At 43.1% G+C, this 25,355-nt stretch overlaps 1 long non-coding RNA gene across 1 annotated transcript; it reads left to right on the top strand.

Moving 5' to 3' along the window:
* On the top strand, positions 1-23,197 carry LOC146180127 (uncharacterized). Its single transcript, XR_014700785.1, has 3 exons — positions 1-261; positions 610-710; positions 22,966-23,197. It is a non-coding gene; the product is annotated as an uncharacterized LOC146180127 (long non-coding RNA).
* Positions 23,198-25,355: the final 2,158 nt, after the last annotated feature.

Raw genomic sequence — 25,355 nt, 5'->3', positions numbered from 1 at the left:
CAGTTCAAGCGCTGCGTTAGCTGTGCGTTGTTTGTTCTTGCGGCCTGTCAGTTACATCGTATTTCGCTTAGAAATCCTCTATTACCGCCGGCTTGACCTCTTAAACTACCCTGTTATATCATTATGAAATGCATCGCAAGCCTCAAGCCTTCGCAGTGTTCACCATTTGCAGCGCGCACACAGGATATGACCTGCAACTTGCTTTCAATGCTCGCTCGCCAACGGCATCAACGGTCTCCGGACAATAATGGAGTCATTCAGGTAAGGTTCGCTTCTATTTTTTTTTTCCGCAACTGCAAGTTTAAAACGCGCAAAAGCGTGTAGACTTCTGTTCATTAGCACATATTTTGAAGCCTCAGTTTTACCAAGCGCTATTTTCTTGTACTGGGAGCAGTGGCATTGTCGCTTGTTCGAACATGGGAGGCGCGTAGGCGCTATTTGTTTTGGCAGTGCTGTAACCGCTAATTTTCTTCCGTAGACACAGAAGTATGTGTTCTTGTGCATACATACTTTAATAACTTCCATTTTTTATCATCACAAATATGCATCGGCAGTCACGTTTATGCCCGGTTGAGTGAGGCATTACAATTTTGTTCCTTGCACTTCCAGGTGTACACTGTTTTTGAAAATGTTCTCCTGGAAGACAGCTGCTTGCTCAGGGTGGATGCTTGCTTGGTTGCTAAAGGCGTCCCGTGAACAGCATTAAGCTCGTAAGTGTGTTCTTCCGTCACATGATTCTCAAAAGGCACTACCATGATTAATGGTGATAAATGCTTTATTTGCCTACCTATGCTGTACAAGTGGAGGAACCGCGGCCTTAGGCTAAGCACATGCCCACAAAGTGCGGTAAGCTGTTGCCATGGTCTCCTAGGCTGTTCTGTCTGAGGACGTCATTGCATATTAGGGCACTTCAGATGGGCAAGCAGCTTGAGTATGCGAATGTGTTTGCTTGCACTTTATGTTCTGAAGATTAGTGTCGTGTGTAGCAGCCAATCAAGGAAGTAATCGTGAGTTAATCCGAAGAAAATGAATTGTTCATTTTTCACTTCCTGGCATACTTTTTTTCTTCTGTAGAAAAGTCACTTATAAACAGTATGCATACTTTTTTTATAGCTGCAGCATGGACATGCTGCATAAAGCCCTGTTATAAAGCCACTTTGAAACCTCAAAGAAGTAAAGTTGCTATTTAGGTCATGCTCATAAGAAAGAGAAGCTGCTAAGAATGGCTCACGAATTAATTGTCGAGTCATAAAGAATATTCTTTGTTGCTGTGCAAAATAATGCAAAATGTCCTACATCTAAAAAAAAATCTGGAAACATTTCAGTGACCTGCTGCGTGCTTGCTGAAACACACACACACAAAAAAAAGAAAATGAGGGTGGGGACCAATGTTGAGTGCACACAGGAAGTTGAGTAGCGGAGGAAGTCATCACCGAGCTCTATGACAGCAGACTTGGCATGGCAAGGAGTCATAGAGCACTGGCACGACAGTGTTGCATCGGCTTCAGCTCTTTCCACGCACTTTTGATGGCCTTCCATAACTCATCAGAATTTGCAGTGTGCAGGACCCTTTTTTGCAAAATGGCTTTTAATGCCTGAAATGTTTTCAGTGACTTTCATATCAGCGACCTTAGGAAGCCAAGCTAGTGTAATGGGCTACAAAGCTTTTCAAGGTGCACTTTCACAATGTGCGCCGTGAGGATAGGGAAAGAATGCTGCGGCAGAAAATGCCCATTCTTGTAAGCCATGATTGACAGCTCTTAACCACACGGCCAGAGTAAAGAGCACATAAATGACGAACACAGGTGCTGAACTTCAATTTTATTCTGTAACCACTAATATTCTGCTTATATACCCATAAAGGCACAGACAAGTGGCGATTTTTGACACTTGTGGCAACAAAAACTAATGTGACAAATAAAAACCAAAAAAAGTACCGAAAGGGCAAACCCGAACGAGGAGAGAACGAGATAGGCAAGTTATCTTTTAAGCCGCCAACACATGGAAAGTGGACTAATAAGTACAAAAAAATTACAAATGTGGAAGGAGAGCAGAAAATGGGTAGCAGAGGTAAAGGTAACAATTAGCACAGCAAAATGCATGAGATGAAGTGCACTAAAACTGAAAAAAAAAGCGTCATGAACAGCGACAATGAAGCCAACAATTGACATTGCCAAATGCAGAACACAAGCAGTACTAAATAGCTAAACCAAAGCAAATGAACGAAACGCGCATGATCAACAAGGGTGAAGTCAACAATTAACATAGCGAAAGGATGAAGATGAGGTGCATAAAACCAAACAAGAAAGATAAAATGTCAAGAAATGAATTCAACAAATGTAACAAAGCTAAAACCAGGCTAGATTACAGAATTCCATAAAGAAAGGCAATCTCTTTTTCCAAAAGTGAAATGGAGGGGGTGCTAACACAATCATCCTTGAGCCTCAAAATATTGGCAGCTTCGACTATTTCATGTGTCAGCTTTACCAATGTGTTTTTAACACTGTTTTTTTTTTCAAAGATTGGGTGGCATGGCTTCTTTGAGTCGGTTCCTGCAGTGGACAGGCAGATTCCTGGGGGATTACCTGAGAAGTCATTTTAATGCTCCATTAGCCTTTCATTGATGCATCAAAAAGGCTTGTTTGTCCATGTATACCTTACGGCAAGTGAAAGGCTTAGAGTGAGCGCCTTCTGTACACTGCTCCTAAGGGTTTTCTGTGCTTCTTGGTGCGGCATCTTTTCTTTTTCATTAACGATCCACGAAAGCTGCAATAGTTGCTCAGGGGCAGAAAAGAACGTCAACTCCTGCTTTCTTTTCACTCATCGTAAGGTTGTGGGAAATTTGGTGCATGCAACGAATCACTGCAACCTTTTTGCGTGGCCTGTGCACTTCAGCCAGTGGTTGTGTTTTTGCACTTGGTGTTTTTCAGCACTTTTTCTGCGACAGTGGAGAGGACTTGTAATGGGTACCCTGATTGCGTGAGCCTGCATACCTTTTTCAAGAAGCTTTCTTGCAATTTGTGCTCGCATGACTTGTTCAAGGCGTTGACAAGGGCAGACTGGATGATATTTCTTTTGACCAGCTTTGGAACGAGCGGAGCTGCATGTTAGGAAGGGATTGTTTCCCCTTGGTCCAATCCGCCTTTTGCGCGAGTTTTCTGCGCATGCGCGAAGCCCCAGCGGCGACTGATGAAAACACACTGAGAGACGTCGACGGCGCTTCTCGTCGCCGCACTCATAGCCAACGCACGGGGGCTGGAGGCGCGGTACGTTCACAGCCTCGGTAAAACGATGCCAACCACCTGTGCCGCTTACGGCTGCCACTCTCGAGGCGTGCCGGGATGCAAGACGCGTTTTGTTAGGTTTCCTTCGGCAAGCCGCGACCTGCAACGGCGTAAAGCTTGGATTAGGGCAACCAAGCGTCAAGACGTGAATGGGCAACCTTGGCAGCCGACTGCGTGCTCTCGACTGTGCGAAAAACACTTCGTTACAGGTATGTATGCATCTAAAGGAAATGTGCATGATGAAAAGTATCTACCGGAGTTTGCACCAAGCCTGTAACCCACCAGTGATAGCCGCAATGAGCATTTGTTCGGCGCGTCTGATGGCGATGTATTTTGTCGTTTGTTGCGAAGGGGCCGGGTAGCGCAGATATCAAAGGTGGTTGTGTGCGCTAGACCGTAATATTTAGCATGTTTTATTGCGACTGCCGCCTTACTAAAAAGAAGAAAAAAAAAAGGTGTTGTGATGCACCGCCGTCAGCGAGCCGAGTGGTTGAGCTGGTCATGAGGCTCGCGAACGGCAGTGCATTAAAACGCCGTATTTTCTTTTTCTTGTTAGTGAGGTGGCAGTTACGATAAAACATGCTAAATATTACGGCCTAGCGCACAAAGCCGCCTGTGATATCTAAGCTACCTATCCCTTTCGCACATAAAGATAAGAAGGGACAAAATACATCGCCTTCAGGCCCCGGTGCAACTGAAGCAATCACGCACCGAAGAAATCCTCATTGCAGCTATCACTGGTGCGCTACAGCCTGGGTGAAAACCAGTAGGTACTTTTCATCATGCCTATTTCGCTTAGATGCATACATACCTGTAGTATCTGTGTTTTTGCCGCTCGGAGCATATGACGCACTTGCACGACGCACAGTATTTTTTTTTTTTAATTAAAGGCTCGCCTTCGTGCACGCCAAAGCATCCGGACTTTGTTCCTTTAATGTACGCAATCAGATGCACTTCGTTAGGGAGCTTGATAATCGTCGTCTTCGTCCAACCGTTCGCAACGGCAAGGAAACCGCCCGGCACAATAAATGAGTCTCCTGGAGGGTTCATGCTCGTTCACTTGCAGAGTGGATCGCTCTGGACGTAAAACAGGGTTGGTTCCTGACCGAGATGCGCATCCGATATGTAGGAGATTCACATATGTGTCACCAAGTTGTTGATTCCGCAGAAATCGCGGCGGAGGCAGAAATGAACGTTGGAGATCCTTTCACAACAGAATGAACATTCTCTGCGCACCGAGAACCTTTTCACCACTGCGACCACATCCGTTCCGACTCCTGAGGCCAGAAACCGGCTACAGCTCTGAATCATCCATTGCCAGAAAAATGCAGCGCTTTTCCTGCAGGTGTGCATTTCGGCCGGGACAATGCCCTTTTCACGGGGTGTGTATATGTGACTCTCTGCCGATCTTCGTGGATGAAATCCTATAGCTGCACGGTTGTAGATGACGCGAGGAGGAAGCGACGCCCATTGCACCATGCCGGCGCCGCGGTGACCGCATTGTGCTCGGTAACTCAAGACACCCCGCGCATATGCGCCGCTCAAAGTCACAGGGTACGATTCCACCTAGCTCTGCAGCATCAACAAACCCCTGGCTGCTTTGCCCTTTGAGATCCCTCTCTCTCTCTGCCCCCACGCTCTCCTGTCTGCCGAAAACCTGCACGCGTCGAACACGGCCCGCGCTACACGCTCTTACAATACGAAGATAGTATATGCGTACGTGCGTTATGAGTGGATTGTGAAAACGCTCTACCTTCCCCCATACTGCGTGAACATGATATGCTGCAATCACTGTCACTACTTTCCGCTCCGAGGCCAAAAAAGGGGGGAAGCTTTCGCTTTCTACCAGTGTTGGCGTGGCCATTTCGTATGGTGCGCTCTCGCGTCGTCTGCTACACTGCCACTCAATGTGTTTCCCGCCCGCTCCCGCATGATGGTGCCACATCCTCGCGCAAAAGGCGGATTGCCCGGCACACATAACTGGGTGTAAAGAAGATTCTTAGTTCCAGGATGTGCATGGAATCATTGTCCGGCATTTCGTGCATAAATTTAAGGGGAGCCAGGGCACTCTTAAGGACACTAAAAATTTCAAGTACTTCATGAAAAAAAAAGGCTTCCTTGTCACAGTCGAAAAGAACCAAGAAATCATCCACAAAGCAGAAAATATTTTGAACTTGTTAGTGTTTGAAATGGTTCCTGAGACTTTTGTCATGCATAGCTAAGAACAGATCACTGATAACGGGGCAATACATGATCCAATGCAGATCCTGTGACTTTGGATAAAGTGTAAACCATTCCATTCTAGAAATGTTGATTTTAGGTACACAGAAAGCATAACCAAGAAACCATCTACAGAGACACCACACTCATTCTGGAAGGATACTGCTCCAGGTTTGTCGATAGCTTCACGAACGCATTTCATGAGGTCCCCCATCTTGAGGTAGAGAATAAAATAATTTTAACATCTGTAGAAAAACACGGTAGGCTTTCTTTCTATTCCAGTTCAAAGACCTAATGATTTCATCTGCATTCTTTACCAGAAAGGTATCATCGATAGAAAGCAATTTCTGGTTGCCTTGCAAATACATAGAGACGTCTTTCTGCCAGGTATCCTCCGAAACAATAACGCACAGAGGGCACGAGAGGTATATCTGGCAGAAAGACGTCACTATGTATTTGCATGGCAACCTGAAATTACTTTTTATCGATGATCCCTTTCTGGTAAAGAATGCAGATGTAGTCATTAGGTTTTTGAACGGGAAAAGAAACAAAGCCTATCATGCCTTTTCTATAAATGCAAAAGGCTTGTTTTATTCTATACCTCAAGATGGACCTCATGAAATGCGTTCGCAAAGCAATTGACCAACATGGAACCATATCCTCCCAGAGTGAGTGTGGTGTCTCTGTAGATGGTCTCTTAGAATTGTTTTCTGTGTATCTAAAACAAACATTTGCAGAAAGGAATGATTCACACCTTATCCAAAAGCACGGGATCTGCATCATATCATGTATTACTTACTCCCTTGCTTAGTGATCTGTTCTTAGTTATGCATGACAGTAGTCTCAGGAATCACTTTGAAAACTCACGAATTCAAAAAATTTTCTACTTTCGGGACGACTTCTTAGTTAATTTAGACCGTGACGTAGAAACCTTTTTTCATGAAGTACCTGAAGTTTTGAGTGTCTTTAAGAGTATCCTGGCTCCCCTTGAATTAAAGCAAGAAATGCCAGACAATGATTCCATGTGCTTCTTGGAACTAAGCATCTTCACACCCAGTCACGTGAGCTGGGCATTTGAACCAAGGGGCAACTAGCCCTTCCTATAATATGACTCCGCTCGTTCAAAGCTGGTTAGAAGAAATATCATCCAGTCTGCCCTTGTCAATGCCCTGAACAAGTCATGCGAGCACAAATTGCAAGAAAGCTAGTTGAAAAAGGTATGCAGGCTCACGCAATCAGGGTACCCGTTACAAGTCCTTTCCACTGTCTCAGAAAAAGTGCTGAAGCACATAGGCAACACGATAATGTTCCAGGGATTCCTTACATGCACCAAATTTCCCACAACTTTACGACGAGTGAAAAGAAAGCAGGAGTTGACGTTGTTTTCTGCCCTCGAGCAACTATTGAAGCTTTGATGAATCGTTAATGAAGAAGAAAAGCAAAAAAAAAAATAAATAAAAAAGAGGCCGCACTAAGAAGCACAGAAAACCCTTAGCAGCACATGCGGAAGGCGCTCACTCTAAGCCTTTCACTTGCCGTAAGCTATACATGGACCAAACTGGCCGATGAAGGCTAATGGAGCATTAAAATGACTTATCAGGTATATCCCCCAGGAATCTGCCCGTCCACTGCAGGAACCGACTTAAAGAAGCCATGCCACCCAATCTTCGAAAAAAAACTGTGTTAAAAACTCATCGTTATAAGCTGACACATGAAATAGTTAAAGCTGCCAAGATTTTCAGGCTCAAGGATGATTGTGTTAGTACCCCCTCCATTTCACTCTTGGAAAAAAAGATTGCCTTTCTTTATGGACTTCTCTAATCTAGCCTGGTTTTAGCGTTATAACATTTGTTGAATTCATTTCTTGACATTTTATCTTTATTGTTTCGTTTTATGCACCTCATCTTCATCCTTTCGCGATGTAATTGTAGACTTCACCCTTGTTGCTCATGAGCATTTCCTTCATTTGCTTTGTTTTAGCTATTTAGTGCTCATCTTCTGCATTTAGCGGTCAATTGTTGGCTTCATCTTTCTTGTCATGCACTTTTTCTTTCAGTTTTAGTGTACTTCATCTCGTGCGTTTTGCTGTGTAATTGTTAGCTTACGTCTGTTACCCATTTTCTGTTACCATTGCATTTTTTTTTTCTGTTATTAGTCCGTTGTTCCACGTGTTGGCGGCTTAAAAAATGATTTGCCTATTTTGTTCTCCCCTTGTTCGGGTTTGCTCTTACGGTACTTCTTTTTGTTTTTATTTGTCACAAGTGTCGAAAATCACCACTAGTCGGTGCCTTTATGGGTATATAAGCAGAGTATCAGTGGTTCCAGAATGAGGTTAAAGTTCAGAGCCTGTGTTCGTCTTTTATGTGTTTACTCTGTCCGTGTGGTTAATTAAGCACTGTCAACCATGAATCAACACCATTAGCCCGACAACTTTTTCTATCCTTGCAAGGTCCTTTTAGTAGGTGAGAAAGGAGCTGGTGGCAATGATTACAAAATAAGCTTGGGAGCTCAGCTGACCATCAATGCAGGGAAGAGGTGAGAGGCTGTCTTTGTGGCAACCTCCCCCCCTCCCCCCCCCCTTCACATGTTTAAGGATTTTTGAGTGCTTGGCCTGAGGCCATTGACATAAAGGGGATCATACCTTAAAATAGCAGTATTTAATGAAAGTTACAGCCTTGGCAGCAAAACAAACATGGTATATAAGAAAGCAAGCCACATGTCAAAAGACAAAAGTATAATCATTTACTTTTTAGCAACTAGGCAGCACTCTTTTTGTTTCTAGGCCCACCCAGTACAGGCCCACCCAGTAATGCCTTAAAGTTAGGGCTTTTGTGTAGCCATCCTATCTGAATCCTGCTTTGTCACGCCTTTGCCTAATAAATTTATCTGACACATTAAGGCCCTTATCTCACCCCCTGTTACGAACAGGCTGTCACTAACTGAGGCAACAATTTGTAAATTCTTTTTGGTTGCTTTTTGGTGAGATAGTGGGAAGCATCTTTGATTTGGTCTTCATCCCGGTAAGTATGTATGATTATGCCCTCTGAAGCCTCAGCCACTCCAGTTGCTTTTCTGTAGTGCGCTGTCCAGTGATGTCCCTCTAATTCAGAATCTTTTCGCTTGAGGTATCGCGGCAGCCTTATAGGTCCGTAGCCATGCTGAAGCTCTAAGCAATGCATGTTGATAACTGTCCATTTTACAGATTGAAAAAGCGTTCACATCAGAAAGTGAGAAATGAACGATCCATAAATGGGCGTGTTTGGCCAGTGTTTAAATTGCATTTCTTGAATTGTTTGCTGTATAGGACAGTCTTCAGAACATAAAATATGAGCAAGGCCGTTTGTCTGCTCATGCTGCCTGTTCATCTGAAGTGTGCTTATGTGGAGTAACATCCTTAAAGAACAGTATAGCAGATGTGGGCATGCTATTCAACCCATGTACAACCTCTTGACCAATCACTTTGTGGCTAAGTGCAGTTACTACAGGCCTACTATTACCTTCCATGCTATGTGTGTGTTAATTGTTGCACTCCTTATTTAATCTTAAGAGAATGATCTGTGTAGGTAATTGCATAAAATGGATCACTACCTTATTTTGACAACTGATTTATTGCTATTGCTGCCATGCAGCATGTGACACTGATTGAGTGTATTGTTCTCAAGCACTTCCTTCAGCCAATGCTTGGTTTAATAATTTTGTTGTCATTGTCTTGTGTTAAGTAATGGCAATAATTAGTGAACTGGTTGATCTTGTGCCCTTCCAGCAGGTGTGCTTCTGCTTGGCAGCACATGAGAATCAGTGATTCTTGTTTATAAGTCACTGTATCTGTTCTGTTCCCAAACATGTAATTGTACTCAAGGGGACTCAATCACAGTTCTTCAATGCTGTTTTTTTTGTAATACACTAGTTGACTTTGCTTTATATTTGATGATATGTATTCTTTCCTTGACTATCATTGTGTATATCAGTGGGCCTCTTAGATTATCCACTGTCCGCAGGTCGCCTGAGTACAGCCCAGCCATTTGTTTACTAGGGTTGCTCTGGCGTTAGTCTTTCTCCAGATGGACAGTTCCGGGCTACCTGCTGGCTGCTAGACTTGCCAGGATGATTTTATGTTGGCTACTCGCATCCAACTAGCAAACAACGGAGAGGTGATGGGGAGGTGAGGAATGTCTGCGGCTGTTTTTATTGACTAGGACCGCAGAGCTTCGGGTGAAATTATCTTTTGTTTTTAGGGTGTCTTTAATAATGTGCAGGCAGGTGCTCATTTCAGCTGATCTGCAGTGCTCATTTATTACATCTTTAACTGTCGCCGCATACATATTTTGTATGTGTGTGACATTGTCTCCCATCACATAATTTACAAGATCAGATGTTCGTTCCATATTGAGCTTAATGAGTTCGGATTTGCAAATTATATTTGATCTGTCAAGTTCTAGCATCAACTTATTTTACAGTATTGTTCGAGAACCTTCTCGAGCGTGAGAGCAGACCTCAATTCCCTGTGCACTCAGGCATGCGCATTCATGCAAGTATATCGTCAGCATGCGATACACGGTCCGAGTGTTCGGTATTTACTTTTGTAGCGCAGTGGAAAGGACATACTTTGGTAATTGCTCAGAAATATTTTAAGATGTAACGCATGCATGCACTATCACGTTTCACTTGATTCATTAAGGTGGTCACGACAGCTAACAACTGAGCATAAACTAGTTATTGCATTTCACTCCTCACACGTTAAATTATAAATCCTCGAAATTTGAGCTCATTCGGTGCAGCAGATAGTTTTAAAAATAATTTTTATTGTTATTGAAATTGGCTTTCTGGTCTGGCAACCATTGGCCGCTGACGTCATGAGATATCATTCCCATGTCGTCTGCTATTCGCGATGTAGTCTATGTAGGCTGCACTTTTGCATTCATGCTTGGATGGTGGTCACAGATTTTTTTTTTTTCAGCAAAAATATTTTATTCGCATATTCTCTTTTCCTTGAAAAGCCTTTACTATAATATGCGACTTTAGTGATCCTCGGACTTGTTTTGGGCTTCGTCTAGAGATTGCCGAGGAGGCTGAAATGGACGGGCTCATGCTGTATAATTCAGCATACAATCAGAAGCATCTTATTCTTACACTATGAGATTTAGCTTGTTTTAGCAACAAGCACTCGCGCATATAAAAAGGTACTTGTCCGTTTCTTCCCGCCGTGTACCCGCGCCACGAAAGTGGGGAGGGGTTAGCATTATGTTCCTGATTGCTGAGGTATTGCCGTTGCTCTTTCGGTCCAAAAACTAAGAGTAAGCAAGCATTACCTTGAGGCGAGAGCATACCTTGCAACATTAAAGGAGCAGACAAAACTTTTAAACAAAGCAGTACCTCTTGACGACCTTCCATTGATCAGTTCCGTCGGTGTCGCGGGGCCGAAAACCTCACACTACGGTGATAGGTGCTGGTCGTGCTGGCGTCGTCGCCAGTGTAATGCGAAAAATCATGCGTCGATAAGCTAAAGCTGATAAGCTGACTGACCGTGCCTTATGCTGAAGGAAACATGCCTTATTCTATATTGCTTTTGTGCAGTAGCATCTTCATCAAGCGCTTTCGTCTGAGGGTCGGCCACTGAGTCAATCAACTCCTTCCCCCCCTTCCCTGCAAAGAAAAAAAAAGTGTCCTTTGATATTGCAGCCTGCATTTCAGACGACGCTTCACCGTGCATAGTCTCCTGTCCGCAGTGATAAGAATGTTTTTAATATGAAAGCGCCTCTACTTTAATAAAACTTTAGCAGCACACCTCTGATTTGAATTCATTATGCAATTGGGGCTGGTACAAAAGCAGCCAATGGTGTGTGCTGTGCCTTCACTGTGGGGAACAACTGCTAGCATGACCAGCGTGGCAGTACGGCCTTGCATGTTGTTTTTCATGCATGATGGCTCACACGGGGAAGATTGGGAAAAATTAAGGCGATAGACAGTGCATGCATTTGGCATTTCTCAAATATTTCTGAGTGCTTCCGAAAACACATTCTTTTTTCACTGTGCAGAAAAATGAAATGAAGACTTGAAAAATTAATGCACTCATGATACTGATGTACTGTCTTTGCCAGAAGTAACCAGGCTGCGTGTTCCGCTTCTCAGTCGGTTAGCAGAGAATTCATAAAACTTCTGATGCTGTAAATTGGTGCAACATAAATGAGAGCTCCTGTCTTCACTTGCCAAAAAGTTATGACCCTCAGGGGATCCATGTTAGGTTCAGAATACAAGCAAGAAGCAAAACATGCAGCCTGGTTACTTTTGGCAAAGACGGTACATGCACTTATTAATGTGCCTTCTCGAGTACGTACTAGGAGCTGCAACCCACGGCAATGCTCGAGAAGGTCCTCAAACAGCAAGTCAAGTAAAATAAGCTGAGTACGGACTTGAGAGATGAAACGTATTTTGCAAATAAATCGATTTAATGAGCATAGTATGATGCAAACATCTGCACTTGTAAATGGTGAGAAGAGATATGTTGCCCCCCACATACACAAAATAAGTAAGCAATGGCAATGGAAAGACACACAAGATGTCCACCACGACTGGCAGAAATAAACACTATCCTTGAGATTGTACGAAATGTCTTGTTCACTAAAGTACCGCACATGCTCACCACTTCCATATAACCTCTGTTGTCTGCTAGCCGCCCAAGCGCAACCCACACTAAATCATCCTTGTGAGAGTGTGGCATTCAGTGGCATATCATCAGAGAAAAAATGACCCCCCCCCCCCCATACACACAGAAAAATGTAAGAGCTGGCTCCACGCTCGGGCGCCCCTTAGGCTAATAACTTAAGCCCAGTGACAAGGTGGCACGTATGCGGAAACTAACGATAAAAAAGAGTAAGCGTGACAAATGTCTCTTAAATGTAATTTATGTTCATTATTTTACCTGTGTTTGCTGTGTTTTTGGTCATTTATTTTTAATGTGACAGTATTGAAGGCCCCGTTTCCCCAAAATCTTGCATTGTTGGTGGCAACGTCGTGAGCAAAAAAGTAATGAGCAGGGTTCTAGCATTTGGTAATAAGCAGGTGACATTTTTGTGAGTCAGGCATTGATTTTTGGTGTTTGTGTGGCATCATGAGGCCGCATGAGATGCCGAATTGCCTGGAGCTCCTTACGATTGAAGGGTGAGATGGGCCCTTCCGAGTCGCACTTTTGTGCAATGTTGCTAAAGCAGGTATATATATATCTATGTCAGGTTGTCTTTCAGATAATGTGGTAGCTTATCACTGTATGCTAATGAATGTTTGAGATAAATGGATCAGTGACGAAGCGAATAGCAGTATGCAGGTACGAAAAGGTAGGTCACCTTGTAGAAATGCAGACTGAAGACAGTCAAACTACCACATTATACCCTTAAAGGCAGACTTTAAGTATCCCTCCAGGTCTTAATTTTAATTTATTTATCCGAGGGCTGTTTTTAGCACCTGTTTTCCTTCCGGATTTGGTTTTCATTTATAATTGTATGAATTTAAGGTAGTCTCATTTCTCGCAAGGGTGGAAGAACGGGCTAGTTGCTGGTTCATATTGGGAAAGGAAAAAATGATTGCACACTCGACAAAGTGCTGTGTTGTCATTTTTTGTTCATGTCTCAAAAATGCGCTGTTATTTTTTCTCAAGCTCTCTGTTCTTACTGAGCTTTTTCATTTCACCTCAGATGCATGACCTACAGTAATGAAGAAGGACATGCCTCTTTGTTTATGCCTTATCACTTAATGTTGTAGTATTATATTTTTTTCTTATGTCTATAGCCCTGTGTTTTAGATAAAAAGAACGACCGAGGTTGCCCTGCTTTGTTATATTGAACAACAATGCACTATAAAGTCATCCCGCTGTCAAAACATGCATGAACATCGGAGCATATCCTACCTTCCGATATCACTCTCAAAGAAAGTGTCTAGTATGCAGAAACACTAAGGCGGTAGGCATTGCTAGTGAAGTTAACTGCCGCCTGACCACATGACCACAGGCTACGAGGTCAGCCACTCAGTGTGTATGTGTGTAAGGGCTGATGTGTTAGCAGAATTAGGGTAGCAGCAGCTTCTCTACACTGCCAGGAAATGAACCACTGACAGGGTTTTAATTAGTTTGAATACTTGTCACGCAGTATGCTGTGTTGGTCCAACTGGTCACATTGCTATGCATCACCTTCTTAGTTGGATCTCTGCCTTCTCCACCACTGCAGAGTGTAGGTAGCAGTGTGTTATTAGTCTGTGCAGACGTAATTGAGCAGAAAGGTTGCTTTGTGGTCCAAGCAACAGCGATCCGATATCACCTTTCTTAAAGGTTGTTGGGCTGGTGGAGTGCATTACACAAATATTACATGTATAATGTATGTTCTGCATGCACATGTGCTTGGTAGCATTGCCGCAGTATCTTTGACTATTCAGGATCGATGACAAGAATGCCAGCCTACCTACCACCAGCTGTTGTGAACACCTCGATTACTATATTATTGCGTTGCTATAGTGGCTTATCCACAACCAATGACTCGGTCAAAAGAACATAAGCACTCCAGAGAGCTTAGACGTTAGCTTGACAGGGTCAGGGTGCTTACTGAATTTGGTATGGCAAGCATAATGCAAAAAAGGAAGTGGTGGCAGTCCTAAAACTTTTACACTCTGCTAGATATAACTTCTGTGTGGATCTTGCATGAAAGTAGCAATTATCAGTCAATTTTGCAAATATATTCAGTGTAATCAGCTGTGCAATACAGTATGATGCTATATCTGGCTAATTGCACATACATTTAGGTTTTTTTTTATTCTGCAAGCTGGCCATAAGGCATATTATAAAAACCCATTTAAATTGTTTTCCATAAGTAACCGAAGAAGGCTCTTGCTCTTATCGTTGTCGGTGAGCCATTTGGAGAAGTCCGCTTGCCTTGTTGCAGTTAGTCCTACTTCCTGCTGAATCTGTCCTTGATGGTCCCTGCACAAGTGCACAGCAGGTGGCGAACATCCACTTCTGCAGCTGGTGTGCAACACTTCGGGCATGTGGCGGGTCCGATGTCTTCTTGAGATTCCCATCAGCATGTTACAGATAGGGTAAGGGCCGCCCCAGCTCTTATTCTTGTTTCTTGCTATTGTTGTCTGCAGTACTAAAACCTGGCTCCTCATCTCCCTGGTATATGAAGTAATCAATTACAGGCTCTGCATCTCAAATACCCATATATTTGAACCTTTGAACAACAACAGCATCTGGGGACATCACATGCAAAGATTTGAAAATACGCAAACAGACAGGCTAAAGTGACACTCCAAGCTAACCTCATGGTGTCATTACGTGGTTGACTGCTGCCATGCGCAAAGTACAGATGTGTCTGAATTGTTCTTTATATGCCACAGAGCTAGACGATGATAATGATGGCAGCAGGCAGGGGCAGTACCTCGGGGTGTATGCAGGGCCACTGTACTATGCAGATTCCATTTCCTTCCAAATAACAGGTTCCAAATTTACAAGGAGTGGCTCATACATAAATGTAGCCCTTAGTCGAGTGTAAAAGGCACTCTATATTTCCTTGGTATGGATGATCAGGTCGTTTAGGCTTTTTGAGAAAATGTATTGCATAAAAGGGTTGCCCTTTCTCAGTATTATTTACACTTGGCAAAGTGCTAGACTGCATTATGCAAAGATAGTCTGCAGTCTACCTCTCCCTTCTTGCCACCCTGCTGAAAGATATCTGTTGTATGTCTGTAGCAATGCATCCGTCTGTTGTTTCAGGCTACTAGGAAAAGTGACACTATGCACAGGCAACCGTAATAAGCATACTTATTGCGTCCCCACTAGCAACGTAAAGCAATTTGCCTTTACAGTGGTCTTGTTTATGCTCTTTCAGCTAATTGCTTGCCTTTTCATGATGTTATTTCCTTACACCTTCAGTTAAGATCACTGCAAAATTGCCATATATGTGCCCTGGGGGTGAAACCGCAGCCATCTGCTGGGAAATAAATCACATGACTGCATTAATTTTGTAAGAACTGAATCTGCAGTTTTTACCACACATTAACGGTGCATTAGAAAGACACCAGTATCAGTTCTGAATGAAAAATGTAACCCTTACTAAATTTTATGGACATAAACACGTGAAAAAGTGCTGGCCTTTACACATTCTTTAAACTGACCACTGAAAGTCAGCAACAGAGCTATCTATAGATACATACACCTTCACATTGTCTTTTTGTTTACTGTTAAATACAAATAAAGTCAGATATCCAAGCATTCAGGCGCCTGATGCAGTCATTGGTTGTGGGTGTGCTGCTTTAGGAATGCAATAATAAAGCAGTTGAGGTGTTCACGACAGCTGGTGGTTAGGTGGGTCGGTGTTTTTGTCATCAACCCTCAACAGTTAAAGGCTAACCAAGCAGATGTGCATGCAGAACATCAATTGTACGCATAGTTTTTGTTTAAAGCATTCTAGCTGCACATCGAGCTTTAAATAAACTGATACCCAGTCGCCGTTGCTCTACTTTTGAAGCAACCTTTCTGCACAAGTAGATCTGCACATACGAACAAGCCTGGTAGGAAGTGGCTCTTTAGCATAACACCATCGGCTGCTGTCTAGTTTCAATTGATGAGTGTGCACTGCTCTACCTACAAAGGAGAGGTGCAGATTATTTGCTCTGTGTGCTATCTGCACGCTCCAGTAATTGAGAAGGTGCAGATCCATTTGGGCAGGTGACACATTGTCATGTGACCAGTTCGGCTAACAAAGCATACTTCGTGGCTCGTATTCAAACTTCTCAAAGCCCTGTTAGTGGTTGATCACTGCCAGTGTAGAATAGCATTAGTGAAGCTGCTGCTACCCTGACCCTGCTCACACTTCAGAAGTTTTGCCTAGCCGGCACACTGACGGACCAACTGATCGACCTTGTAGCCTGTAAGCATGTGCTCGGGCAGTGGTTAACTTTACTAGTGCTTCTGATTTATAGTTTCTTGCACTGTTTTTTACATGCTCGACACTTTCTTTGAGGATGATAATGGGAGTTAGGATATACTTTGATCTTCATGCATGTTTTGACAGTAGGGTGACTTTATGGTGCATTGTTGTTCGTTATAACAAAGCAGGGTGACCTCGGTAGTTCTTTTTGTCTCAAACTCAAGGCTATAAACACATATTTTGACAGTAGCTCTACCCTCGTTCATAATAAGCATTTGTGATAGCTGAGGCCAATATAGGTGGGCTCTACTTCAGAGCTAGAAAAAAGTAGTGAAACCAGTACCAACAAGTTCCATAAGTACTCACTGGTACCAAGCTGTCGAGGATTTTCTCTTTAGTCTGACATATCGAATACACACACATGTGGCAGCTGTTAAATTAGGTTTAAAAAAAAATAAAAACAACAGTAGGCGATAATGCGTAAACAAATTCATCTTCTTCATTGCTGTAGGTAATGCATCTGGGGTGGAATGAAAAAACTCAGTAAGAATAGAGAGCTTGGGAAAAAAATAAACCGCACTCCTAAGACATTGAAAAAGAAAGAGATGACAACACAGCGCTTTGTCCTTGTCTCAAGAGAGTGCTGTTTTTTTTTCCCAGAGATGAACTACCAGCTAGCTCATTTTTTCACCCTTGCAGGAACAGAGACCACCTTAAATCGACGCGGTGCTACAAATGGAAACCAAGTCCGGAAGGAAAGCAGGTGTTAAAAATCTCGGAAAAATAAATTAAACCTAACTTTAAAACCTGCAGGGATACCTAAAGTCTGCCTTTAAGGGTATGCTGCTAGTTGCTTCGTCACCGATCCATTTATTTCAAACATTTATTTACATACAGTGATAAGCTACCACATTATCTGAAAGACAACCTGACATACATATACTTGCTTTAACAATTGTATAAAAGTGCGACTCGGAGGGGCTTGATTGCCATCTCACTCTTCAATCACAAGGAGCTCCTAGCAATTCGGCATCTCATGCGGCCTCATGATGCCACACAAAGTAACACCAAAACTCAATGCCTGACCCACAAAAATGTCACCTGCTTATTACCAAATGCTAGAACCCTGCTTATGACTATTTGCTCACGACATTGTCAACAATAATGCAAGATTTTGGGGAGAATGGGGCCTTCAATACTGTCACTTTAAAAATAAATGACCAAAAGCACAGCAAAAACAGGTAAAATAATGAATATAAATTACGTTTGAGACATTTGTCACACTTACTCTTCTTTTTTATTTTAGTTTCTGCATACGTGCTGCCTTTTGAGTGCACTTAAGTTATTTCATTAGCCTACGGGGCGCCCGAGCGTGGAGCCAGCTCTTGCATTTTTCTGTGTGTAGGGGGGAGGGGGACTACTTTTGGTTGCTCCAGAATGCGTTCATTTTTTCTCGACGATATGCTGCTGGATGCCAGACTTTCACAAGGATGATTTAGTGCGGGCTGCGCTTGGGTAGCTAGCAGACAACAGAGGTGATATGGAAGTGGTGAGCATGTGCGGTACTTCATTGAACACGACATATCGTACAATCTCAAGGATAGTGCTTATTTCTGCCACTCGTGATGGACATCATGTGTGTCTTTCCATTGCCATTGTTTACTTATTTTGTGTATGTGGGGCAACATATCTCTTCTCACCATTTAAAAGTGCAGATGTTTGCGTCATACTATGCGCATTAAGCCGATTGATTTGTAAAATGCATTTCATCTCAAGTCCATACTCGGTTTACTTTACATGGCTTGCTATTTGAGGGCTTTCTCGGGCATTAGCGCGGATTGCAGCTCCCTGTGCTTAGTCAGGAAGGCACATTAATTCGTACATGTACAGGGTCCTTCAAAATATGTGCGAACACGGCGAAGCGTGCCCGCGCTCCGTGAGCGTCAGCGCATCCGGCGCGGTCGCGCATCGAAACAATGTGGCGCATGCGCACACTATGTGCGCATGCGAACGCTTCGAATATGTGCGAATATGCGAATATGTGCGAACGCTTCGCCGTGTTCGCACATATTTTGAAGGACCCTGTACATCAGTATCATGAGTGCACTCATTTTTCACATGTTCATTTCATTTTTCTGCAAAGTGGAAAAAGGACGTGTTTTGGAAAACACTCAAATATTTGAGAAATGACCAATGCATGCACTATCTATCACTTTATTCGTTCCCAATCTTCCGCGTCATGCATCATGCATGGACACCAACATGCAAGGACTGTCACGTTGGTCATGCTAGCGGTTTCTCCACAGTGACGGCACAGCACACACCATTGGCTGCTTTTGTACCAGCCCCAATTGCATAAAGAATTCAAACCTGCGGTGTGCAGCTTAATTTTTATTTATGGTAGAGGCGCTTGCATATTAAAAACATTCTTATCGACGTTATGCATGGATGACGGCATGCAACAGACACACTGTCGTGTCAGCTCTACCACATAGTGTCCTCTTTTTCCCTGATAGATTCCTAAGACTGCACTGCATTCCCATCCAGCAATGGAGCCAAAGTTCGAGCGTCACCGATGCTGGCATCGACAAATCCCATTGATGCTCTCTCTCCCATGCTCCCTGTTTCCGCACTCCTTTATGTTGAGTTTTGAGAAACTAAAATCAGCTTTAAACCTGTGCCCTTTTAGCCATTTAAAGCTGTGTCTAGCTGGGTCAAAGCTATTGCATGACCTTTCAATTTTTTTTATCATATGTTTTTGGACTCCTAAAATCGTGACTCCCATTTGAGAAACATTGCTTTTTGATGGCTGAAGTGAAACATGATAGTGCATGCATGTGGTACATCTAAAATATATCTGAGCTATTACCAGAGCATGTCCTCATTTCCACTGCATTGAAAAATAAAATACCATGCACCCAGATTGTGTTTCACACACTGGCGATATGCTTGCATGAATGCGCATGCCTGAGCATGTACTGAGGGCTATGATCTGATGTCACACTCGAGAAGGTCATTAAATGATACCATAAAATAAGCTGAGGCTATGCACTTGACAGATGAAAGATATATAGAGAATCCGAGTTCAGTGAGTTCATTATGAAATAGAAATCTGCAATTGTCAGTTGCCTGGTGGGAAAGAGTGCCGCATGCATATTATACGTATATAAGCAGCGACAGCTGACAAAGAAAAAGATACCATAGGTGGGCACCATGGATCAGCTAAGAGCACCTATGATGCCCTCGGATAAAAGAAATGTCGCATGATACTCCTGTCCTTCTAGTCAGTTTAAAAATAGTGCATAAATTTCTCACTTCTATATCACCTCTCCATTGTCTGCTAGTTGGAGGGCTGCAGTGAGCATAAAATAATCCTGCCATGTCTGGCTGCCAGTAGGTACAAACAAGACAAATATGAATAAAAATTGAAAACGTTGCTTATGCTTTCTCTAGTTTCGCTGGCTGCTAGCTTCCCTATGTAATTTGTCATTTGATAGATTTCATTACTACAAAAGCAGCGTCACTTCAAAATTTACATTGTCATGGTCTTGCCTGAGTGGCAGTATTAACTTAAAATTGTATAGACACCATAATAATGCCACAGCATTCATGGCTTTATTCTGGATATAGTCTGATATAGGCATTTTGAGCAAAAATCATAAATCATGGGCATATCTCTAGCAGGTGGTGGTTGGCTGGTGACATGGCTGGACACTGCTCAGTGGTTGTGCATGTCACGAGTCTACATGACACGGCTAAAGGCCCGTTCACACTTGCGACTAGCAGCGGTCGCGTGACCGTTTTGGTCGAAAAGCGACAGTCGCAAATGGTCGCATCGGTCGAAAAGCGACTGCCGCGGGCCGATCGGGCACTGCTCGAATTTTCAGTCGCGCGACTACTAGTCGCAAACCATTTCACCAATCAGCGAGGTCCCGGAGTACTTGATCGAGCACCTTCTCAATGGAATTAAAGAATACCCCTACCTTTTCAACAAACGGCACCCGGAATTCAAAGGCAGGGAGATAGGATATCGCCTGGGAGGAGATTGGAAAGATATTTGGACTATCTGGTAAATACCATGAACTTTTAAGAAATGGATTTTTCACGCAGGTGCAACATTTTATATTGACACCACGGTGATTGACATTGTCTATTCGTCGTCGGCGTTTTCCTGGAAACACGAGAGCGCGGCATGCGAACCGGCTCGCCTGAAAAAGCTGAAGTGTCTGGCAGGCGGCAGCTACCGACGTTCACTGTCATCGCCCAGCAGCTCTCCTACTCCCAACTCGTTCGGAACGAGAACAGAACGAGAAGGCGACTGTCGCAAGTGTGAACATTGGTAGTGGCGAGCTCCTCTCCTCTGGTCGCGCGACTGGTAGTCGCAAGTGTGAATAGACCTTAAGTTAGCAGATAGGAATTCTGGCTTTAACCAAGCCATTAAATGTGCCCGAGTGACCTAGGGGTAGCATGTCTTTGTCTGGATCCAAGGTTCTTTGGATCCAGTCAACCAGGCATCCCCAGGTGACTCAGGTAGGTTCAGATCTCTTGGTTAAAGCAGGTCTCTATATCTTTATGTGGTCTAACATAATGTGATGGCTTACAACTGCGTTAATGAGTATGCACAACATAATAGAATAAATTGTGGGGTTACTCAATTACCCTGTAGTGAAGTGTCTGTACATGAATGAGAATCCACACGGAAGCCCCAATGTGCTCCATCATACACTTAAGGTAGAGTTTAAAGGACCCCCGATTTTTTTGCGTGTTGTCTTTGTAACAGTGTGCATGACTATACATGGATTACCACATAGTATTTGTTTATGGCTGCTAAATAATGCAATCTCTCCCATCATCTGTTTCAATTTCAATGCCATAGCAATGGCTGTGTCAGAAATCAGTATAGGTCATGGAAGGCATGAAAAACAAGAAACTGCAATATCTGCTTCATGATTTTATTCACTATATCGCTGAAGCTAGCCTGGTTCAGGAGCAGTCATCACACCGAACGTGCCTTTATGACCTTCTTGATATTTGACACAAAAGCCTTCTTCTCCTGGATTCTAAATATAACTAAACTCAAGGATTCATTCAAGTTATTAACACGAAAGCGTTACTTCGCTATGTTCACAGATTTCTGTCCGTAGACCGCACCCGCAAAATCGTGTCCGCAGCAGTTGCGAGTAATTAAGAAACGTGAGAGGTTAATGAGTGGTGTCAATCGATAGAGGCTGACATAATGTTGCTGCCGAAAAATAGGCCAGTAAGCTAGTTAGGTAATTAATTACAGGCAAAAAATGTAAAAGTTCTCTGCAGCAGTTGTGAGTAATTGAGAAGTGGTAGAGGTTAATGAGTCCAATTGATAGAGGGTGACGTAGTGTTGTGTGCGAAATAATAATTAGGCCAATAAGGTAATTAGGTAATTAATTAGAGGCAAAACATGCAAAATCACGTCCGTAGCAGTTGTGAGTGATTGAGAAATCGTAGAGGTTAATGAGTGGTGTTAATTGATAGAGGGTGATGTAATGTGTGCAAAGAATTAGGCCATTAAGGTAATTAGGTAATTAATAAGAGGCAAAAAATGAAACAGTAAAGGCAAAAATGGTCTCATTAGCTAATGGCTTGGTGCCACATTTGAATGTATCAAATACTAAAATAATTAAACCAGTGAATTAAGGGGACTTCAAGTATGTGACATTACACAACCTGAAGTCGAGCTAAAAAAGGGCATATGAAGGGATTAGCATGCAATTTCAAAGTACCAAAGACTAAAGTAGTTAAGGCAATCAATTAGAGTGGCGTCAAAGGTGTGACGTCACGCAACTGGAAATAAAGCTGAAAAGGGGCATAGGAAGGGATTGTGCAATTTGAAAGTACCAAAGACTAAAATGAATAAACAAGAAGTGGATAATGTGAGCTAGAGGCTGTGACGTCGCACTACCAACCGGAAGTCTAGCTGAAGAAGGGCATAGGAAGGGATTGGTGCACAATTTGAAAGTACCAAAGAAAATGGGTAAACAATAAGTGAATTAAGCAAACAGAAGCAACCAACAGCAGATTCCGTGCTTTTGCATTACTCCAATTCAGATTCTGCAGCGCTGTTTTTAGTTGTAGATGGATGCCACTCTGCAGAAGCGGCCTCAGTAAACTCCAGAGGGAGTAGAGGTTCGCCAGTACAGCTGCATGTGTTCTACATCCAAAGCCAATTCTCGAGCAACAAACGGTCCAGTGCCGGCCAGGCTTGTGGTTAGCCTCTGAGGGACTAGCATAGTGGTATTCCCACTTGAGGTATAGCAAATTGGCAGTCAGAATAAACGAAGTATGTGGATTTCTAGATCACTAGCTTTGTTTAATGATTTGGAATGAAAAGTCTACACTTGGTCATGATGTGCCACTGCTAGGGCATACCTAGGTGGCGACCCCAGGCGTTCACACCAAGTTTTGTTTTGTTGCATTAGCTGTAGGTTAAAATGAAAACTTGAAATTAGGAGTATGTTTAGTTGCTTATAATGGTTTGCTTTAACCTCCCTTGCATTGTTTTTATTTATATGCAGGCACCTGGAAAATGCAAGGATATCTTGAGCGGCTTCACTCGGCTCGGCAAGCTGCGATGTGGTCGAGCGGCAGGATCACTTGGTTAAAACTTTGCTCACAGGATCACTTGGCTTGTAGCAGTGTTCTGGGCATCTAATGCCAATTAGACTGTGGTGTCGAAAACACTGATGGGCCTAGACCTCACAGAGCACATCCCAAATGTATTGCTGGCATGCACAGCAATTGTGAGAAAATAAAGCTGTCATCAGCGTGCTTTTGCATCCCTATTTATTGAAGCACCGATTTCACATCACAGACTGTTGTGTGTATGGTGCAAGAAGTGTGGAAAAAATTTGTACATTCACCATTGAACAGTGTGTAGTGGAAATACTATGCACTGTTTTGCAGAGGAAGGTATGGCCAAAGTGAGTCCTACAAAACATATGGCTGGAACTGGTTTAAAAAATGGTAGGATATGTAGAACAGGCCATGAAATTCCATCAGGAGGAGTAAAATAAAACTCTCCTTGAAGGAGTACAGGCACTCCTATCAGTGGAGTCCTTGAACTCCTCCTGGAAGAGTTGTAGGACGCTACTACAGTGTGTAGTTTTACTCCTTTCGGAGGAGTACCTTTACTCTATTCACAGGAGTAGCGCAGTACTCCATCAGTGGAGTCCGATTACTCTATGGCTAGAGAGAGTTCTTTTACTCTGGAAAAAGGAGTCGTATATGGGACAAGCGAAAACTCCTCCAAATGGAGTTCTAGTACTCCTTCTGTTTTTAGAGTGTACCTTGTGTGAGAATGTTTGATGCAAGAATGGATGGTTAACAAGTACAGTAGGTGACCAATTTTTACCGCGATAGCATTTAAGGTCTCATTACTCAGAAAATTCGTCGTTGGCATTGTGAGCAAGAAATCATGAGCATGGGGCTGGCAGGTGGTGGCTTGCATGGCTGGCCAATGGTGTTTTTTGCGCAACTGGTTTGTTCAACTTAACAGGCCAAATGATATCAAAAAGTTGGGAGGAGCTGCCAGTTCGGGTTCATGTGAGGTGGGAAGATAAAATCGGAATAAGAATCAACCTTCCAGTTCTCTTGGATGTCTAGTCAAGCACACTATTCTTACGCTAAGAAGGCACGACCATACAGCTTAATTAAACCAGTGCTTTATATGTTGGGTGGTCGCCTGCACTACAGTTCAGTGCACTTATAACGATACCAGATATAGTGATATATCGATTCATGCATATATGAAGATGACCCCACCGGCTGTCCGATCCAGGCATCCGCGCGGCGCCTTCATATATATGCTGCTTCCTTGAATGCCGCACCACACAGCAAACAGAGGCAGACCCAAATATCGGTTATCGGTTGTACATCGGATACAGCGATAGCTTTATTGCCGCCTGTTAGGTGTTTACTATGAAAATTTTACTGAATATTCAATAAAAGATAAAATGTTTAGAAGGCAATGACGTGAAAATTCGACATATGCGGCGAAAATAGAATGAAATCAACACTATCATCATTGCAATCGCAGCCACGCAAAGGGGGCTGCTGCGGTCATATTGCCATCGCCGATTCCGCGTCCATGGAAGATGGCGCGGTAGCTCACGAGGTGAAATGGCAGATTCATCGGGATTTTTGGCAGGGTTTTAAAGTCGGAAGCCGCGTGAAAAAGTACGGACATCCACACTCTACGATTTTAACGATTATCAAGGCTGAAGATATTCTTCAGTTCATCCAGCCGCTAATCAATTTCGTGCACACGAAAAGAACTACCGCCAGCGTACACACTACTGAAAGCGATACTCACAGCGGTTGTCAAGCTTCAGCTGCTGCTCAAGCAAGCGCGAATTTCAGACTTTATTAGGTATGCTTAAGTTATTTTATGGCTATTGATGTATACTGTTATAGTGTTTAGTGCTCTTTACGATGATTAGTGTTGTTCAACCCCATTTACTCATCGCTAGTAAGGACAAGCCTAAATGCATTGGAAAATGCTCTTTTTTTTTTGTTGATCTAAATATAATGATAACCGGCTATAACGATCGGATTTTTAGGTTTTCTCAATATCGTTATATGTGGACTGCAATGTATTTCCTTGTGTGTGTATATATATATGTTATATGTGGCAGCTGCAGATGTGGGGGGTTCTTTCTAGTGTGTGTCTATGTGGTGGAAGTTTTGACGGTCATGCTCAGACGATGCAGGTGATGGACTGGGATGATTATATTGCTAATATTTATTCTTGGCTAGACATCTGCTTGGCAAAGAGGTGTGCGAGTGAGATGTACTCGGTTTTAGAAGAGGAAGTTGTGGATGAGTGGTGAAGAGGAAGTGTGAGTTCAGTTTCATATTACAGTTGGTAGTGTGCGCCTGTGCTTTGTTTCTATTCACATGTTTGTGT

The sequence above is a fragment of the Amblyomma maculatum genome, chromosome 9 (genome assembly GCF_055883805.1).
Source record: "Amblyomma maculatum isolate TAMU_Amacu chromosome 9, ASM5588380v1, whole genome shotgun sequence".
Taxonomy (NCBI): Eukaryota; Metazoa; Arthropoda; class Arachnida; order Ixodida; family Ixodidae; genus Amblyomma; species Amblyomma maculatum.
The sequence above is the reverse complement of the archived record's forward strand: the minus strand, read 5'-3'. Positions and strand labels throughout refer to the sequence as shown.